Source organism: Eleutherodactylus coqui, chromosome 2 (genome assembly GCF_035609145.1).
Source record: "Eleutherodactylus coqui strain aEleCoq1 chromosome 2, aEleCoq1.hap1, whole genome shotgun sequence".
Taxonomy (NCBI): Eukaryota; Metazoa; Chordata; class Amphibia; order Anura; family Eleutherodactylidae; genus Eleutherodactylus; species Eleutherodactylus coqui.
In genome coordinates, this window is record NC_089838.1 from 11996894 (window position 1) to 12003060 (window position 6167).

A 6167-nucleotide genomic window follows, 5' to 3' on the forward strand; every position below is an offset into this window, starting at 1 on the left:
CCACAGTGCCACCTATTGGAGGGCAGCATTCCTTCAAGTTAGACTCTTTATACAAGCCTTGTAGCAATGACTGGGAATTATAAGCAATAGGTGGCACTGTAGAGCTATTATTCCATCTCCCTTATTTGCATATTACCCAGAGGAGCGTGCATGGCCTTGGGAGTCTCCTCCCTCACGGTTTAGGTGCTCTCCCTAAGGAGAAAAGATAGTGTTTCAGTTTTGGGGCATAATTGTCCATTCTTTTCTATAGGAGCTACTGTAAAAAAAACAAAACGCAAGTTTCACTAGTTTTTTTTCCCCGAAAGGGAACAACGGGCATTTTTCATGTACGAGAAAACAAGTAGAGCGATACAAGTGCAATGTGTTATTATGCGTGTTTGCAAGTACGATATCGGTCAACTCACCCGTCTAATACACCCTTACAAAAAACTCATATGTAACTAGTTAAGATGAATTCCTGCTTGCTGATGGTTTCTCTCCATTTGTTTTCTTATCTGATCACACATCCAACAAACTTGATTCTTTTTAGGAAGGACTAACCACTCATGTAGTTACCGAATTTAGTAGAAAAAGTTATTCAACACAGACCCACTGCGCCACCTGGTGGTAACAGAAACCCATTACATTCCAGGAACTTTTTATCACACATTCCTTGTAAAAAAAAAAAAAAAAAAAATCCATCCTGACATTTTGCTGTAAAACTCGACCTGCAGTTCTATCTCAGGGCTTCTAGCCATATTTCTTCTTGCGATGCGAGAGCGATGATCATGAAATCAATGATTTTCAATGGTTTCATACTCATTTGCATTTTTTTTCTAAAGTCTCGCAGCGCACAGAAAAAAAATCTGCGATATCGCTCAGTGTTGTCAATGGGGCCGGCGGCAGCAGCGCCAGCCCCGTTGAAAACACAGGGAGTGCATCGCAGACTTCTGCCACAGCTGTGACAGCTATGGCAGAGGATTCTTCTCTCCGGCACAGCAGTTGTCTTATGTGTTCTGGAAGCCATGGATTGAAAAATCCCCACCTCCAGAAAGCAGTGGTGTCATCGGTTGAGTGCTCAGCCAATCGCAGGCAGCGCTCAGGCATTAATTGACAGCTGAGCACTGCCTGTGATTTGGCTGAGCGCTCAGCAAATCACAGGCAGTCATTTATTGATGAATGGCTGAGGGCTGCCTGTGATTGGCTGAGCGCTGTGACCAATAACAGGCAGCGCTCAGCTGTCAATTAACGTATGAGCGCTGCCCGTGATTGGCTGAGCACTCAGCCAATGACACCAGCACTTTCTGGAGGCGGGGATTTTTCAATCCCTGGCCTCCAGAACACAAAAGACAACTGCCGTGCCGGAGAGAAGTGCTAGACGGCTCTTCTAGGTGAGTATCTACATATATATATTTTTTTTTTTTACACCTAGCCATGATTTTCAGAGAAGGGCTTATATTTCAAGGCCTTCCCCAAAAATCACTGCTGTAAACCAATGGCCTTTAATGGGGCCGCGGCAGCCACAGCCCCATTGAAAGAAATGGGATAGCATCACAGACTTCTGCCACAGCTGTCGCAGAAGTCCGCAATGTATTCCCTATGTTTTCAATAGGGCTGGGGCGGGTGCCGCCGGCCCCATTGAAAACAATGAGCGATATCGCATTTTCTCTGCGCTGCGAGGCACTCAATCTCAAATCGCTGGAGAAAAAAAAACGCTAGTGGGTAGAAGCCCTCAGGCAGATATATAAATGACGAGAGCTGTGGTGGTGATTAGATGAACGGTCTTGCCACCTGAGGCCCTAAAAGTGGTTCCCTCTTGGCCTATACGAGGCTCTCGGAGGCTCCTTGTGTGTAGTGACCTCTTCTTCCGCTTGAGTAGAGCTTGTTGACCACGAGACGCCTCTATGATGCAGAGAAGAGATTTCACCCCGTTACCAGAAGGGGGCGTATTATTGGGATGGGAAAAGCTAGATTGTCGTATCGATGAATTGTCCTCCACCGCACTATTCTTACCAGACTGTTAGGGGGCGCTGGGACCAATGGATGTGTGAGGGTACACGTTCCGCTCATCGCGGCTTCCAAGAGGCAGCAGGATAATGCTCGGCTGCACACACAAGGGTGGGAGGCGGGGGTCACAGGAAGCCCCCACAACATTGTCACACTTCCATAGTCATTCGATCACCAGATTTATCACCAATAGAATATGTATTGGACCATCTGGGACACCAAGTTCCACAGCCCATGAGTTTGCAAGATCCAGATGCTCAGGTACAGCAAATATGAAGAGATATGCCGCAGGATACCATATGGAACCTGTATGCCTTCACGCCTGCTGTATCACATCTTATATCCAAGCTAGAGGCGGTACAACAGGGTACTAGAGCCTCCATGCCTGCCCGTATGACATCTTATATCCAAGCTAGAGGCAGTACAACAGGGTACTAGAGCCTCCATGCTCCCCATATCGCATCTTGTATCCAAGCTAGAGGTGGTACAACAGGGTACTAGAGCCTCCATGCCCATCCGTATCACATCTTGCATCCAGGCTACAGGCGGTACAACAGGGTACTAGAGCCTCCATGCCCCCCATATCACATCTTGTATCCAGGCTAGAGGCAGTACAACAGGGTACTAGAGCCTCCATGCCCATCCGTATCACATCTTGCATCCAGGCTACAGGCGGTACAACAGGGTACTAGAGCCTCCATGCCCCCCATATCACATCTTGTATCCAGGCTAGAGGCAGTACAACAGGGTACTAGAGCCTCCATGCCCATCCGTATCACATCTTGCATCCAGGCTAGAGGCGGTACAACAGGGTACTAGAGCCTCCATGCCCCCCATATCACATCTTGTATCCAGGCTAGAGGTGGTACAACAGGGTACTAGAGCCTCCATGCCCACCTGTATCACACCTTGTATCCAAGCTAGAGGCGGTACAACAGGGTACTAGAGCCTCCATGCCTGCCCGTATGACATCTTGTATCCAAGCTAGAGGCAGTACAACAGGGTACTAGAGCCTCCATGCTCCCCATATCACATCTTGCATCCAGGCTACAGGCGGTACAACAGGGTACTAGAGCCTCCATGCCCCCCATATCACATCTTGTATCCAGGCTAGAGGCAGTACAACAGGGTACTAGAGCCTCCATGCCCATCCGTATCACATCTTGCATCCAGGCTACAGGCGGTACAACAGGGTACTAGAGCCTCCATGCCCCCCATATCACATCTTGTATCCAGGCTAGAGGCAGTACAACAGGGTACTAGAGCCTCCATGCCCATCCGTATCACATCTTGCATCCAGGCTAGAGGCGGTACAACAGGGTACTAGAGCCTCCATTCAGGGGGTCAATTCTCAACCAATTCTTTTGCTCCGATGTTGTAACGGGTAGCGGCTCCCTCCAGCAGGCGTTCGTGTCCCACGTATTAAGCGTATATTTTATATAGTTTATTGTGAGATGTGAGGACGGATCTTGTTTAGCAGCGACCAGATATCCAATGGACGCCCAGAGAGGAACTCTATGCAGACATCGGTGAAGAACAGAGGAACCCTGCCTCTATTGTTTGCTGCCTGCATACTAATGAGTCCTACCCGCTCCCCTGGCGCGACCCGCTACCGGAGTGTCCTGCCTAGGCCTAAAGCCGGGTCTTCAAGTTGTAACGCTTGCCGGCAATGGAATAGGAAGCAGCGTCCAGAGGTGATGGCATCAAAAGTACTGTCCGCAAACGAAACTCCCGGTGACTGCAAGAATCCGCACGCGGTACCCGGCGTACCACACCGGGTGCGAGAAACAGATTTACGCCCCCGGCTTCCCACGTACCTCGACGATTCAAGAGAAAGGACCTGACAGGACAAGAGTAGCGGCAGCCGCCGCACAGCACCTCGCACCTGCCCGTAAAACACCCGCGATGTCCCGGTACAGATTGCTGGGTGTTGTAGTAGCGAGGAAAGGCCGGGAGGGAGAAGGAAGGAGAAGAAAATACTCACCTCTATACAGGATAGATACACCTCCCTCCTAGGAGAGGAAAGAACAGATTCCTTTGTTACAGTGGTGTGCGCCCCAGTCTTGCTTGCCTTTAACCCTTTCCAATCCACTGTCTGACGTATAAAGACATTCTGATTGAAGGCTGTACAGCTCCGATGTCGGAAGACGTCCGGCAGGGAATTCTTACTGTAGATTAATGGCCGCTCTGTTGTTGGGGGTCTCTCCAGCATGTTCCATACCGCAGTACTGGCTCTAGCCAGCAGATGGTGCTATTGTATAATGGCAGAAAGAGAACCCCCCCCCTAGGAAACCCTGAATCCAAAATTGGATTGCAAAAGGTTAGGTAGGTAGGGAGTGCTTCGGAAAAATGGGGACACTATAGCTGGGGTAGCAGGGAGAGTCCTGCCTCTGTATCCAAGAGGTTGTTGGACACCATCGAGAACCAGGTCTGTCTCCTAAAACCTAGTTAGAATGGTGCCTGCAGGAGGGTAAGGCTGGTAGGAGGAGCGAACACTTTCTGCGTAATGTCTGCCTCCAAGTGGCAGTAGCTATACCCAAGGTCTTCAGCTGTGTCCCCCAATGATACGGACGAGAAAACCATGACCATTTGGATTTATTGCGCATTTTGACTCCCCCAATGAATGGGGAAAATCTGAAGTATGACTTGACGAGGATTTCAAATAAGTACGGCAGTTCAATTCATGCTGCAGATTTTTTTCCCACATTTGGGGGCGAGTTCTGTGTATCGCAGCCTGCGTCGCTACTTTAATACAGGGTGTATTATCCACATGCAAATCTGTGATGAAAAATACAGAACGTCTGTCCCACGTGAACAGATCTACATCTTATGTGTAGGACCACTACAGGCATCAGAGGTCAGGAGATCTCACCAAATTTTACTGGATCCACCAATAGCCTGAAGAGATGTTGTCTCGCGAAAGCAAGTGGGGGTATACACTTCTGTATGGCCATATTAATGCACTTTGTAATGTACATTGTGCATTAATTATGAGCCATACAGAAGTTATTCACTTACCTGCTCTGTTGCTAGCGTCCTCGTCTCCATGGTGCCGTCTAATTTCAGCATCTAATCTCCCGATTAGACGCGCTTGCGCAGTCCGGTCTTCTCCCCTCTGAATGGGGCCGCTCGTGCCGGAGAGCTGCTCCTCGTAGCTCCGCCCCGTCATGTGTGCCGATTCCAGCCAATCAGGAGGCTGGAATCGGCAATGGAACGCACAGAGCCCACGGTGCACCATGGGAGAAGACCTGCGGTCCACCGTGGGTGAAGATCCCGGCGGCCATCTTAGCAAGGTAAGTAAGAAGTCGCCGCAGCGCGGGGATTCGGGTAAGTACTATCCGTTTTTTTTTTTTTACTCCTGCATCGGGTTTGTCTCGCGCCGAACAGGGGGCCTATTGAAAAAAAAAAAACCCGTTTCGGTGCGGGACAACCCCTTTAAGTCTATGACCAGCATACCAGTCTGCTATCTCACAGCACAGAGGCTGCGGCAAATCCCGAAGGGACGCCGAGGCTGCGGCAAATCCCAAAGGGACGCCGAGGCTGCGGCAAATCCCAAAGGGACGCCGAGGCTGCGGCAAATCCCAAAGGGACGCCGAGGCTGCGGCAAATCCCAAAGGGACGCCGAGGCTGCGGCAAATCCCAAAGGGACGCCGAGGCTGCGGCAAATCCCAAAGGGACGCCGAGGCTGCGGCAAATCCCGAAGGGACGCCGAGGCTGCGGCAAATCCCGAAGGGACGCCGAGGCTGCGGCAAATCCCGAAGGGACGCCGAGGCTGCGGCAAATCCCGAAGGGACGCCGAGGCTGCGGCAAATCCCGAAGGGACGCCGAGGCTGCGGCAAATCCCGAAGGGACGCCGAGGCTGCGGCAAATCCCGAAGGGACGCCGAGGCTGCGGCAAATCCCGAAGGGACGCCGAGGCTGCGGCAAATCCCGAAGGGACGCCGAGGCTGCGGCAAATCCCGAAGGGACGCCGAGGCTGCGGCAAATCCCGAAGGGACGCCGAGGCTGCGGCAAATCCCGAAGGGACGCCGAGGCTGCGGCAAATCCCGAAGGGACGCCGAGGCTGCGGCAAATCCCGAAGGGACGCCGAGGCTGCGGCAAATCCCGAAGGGACGCCGAGGCTGCGGCAAATCCCGAAGGGACGCCGAGGCTGCGGCAAATCCCGAAGGGACGCCGAGGCTG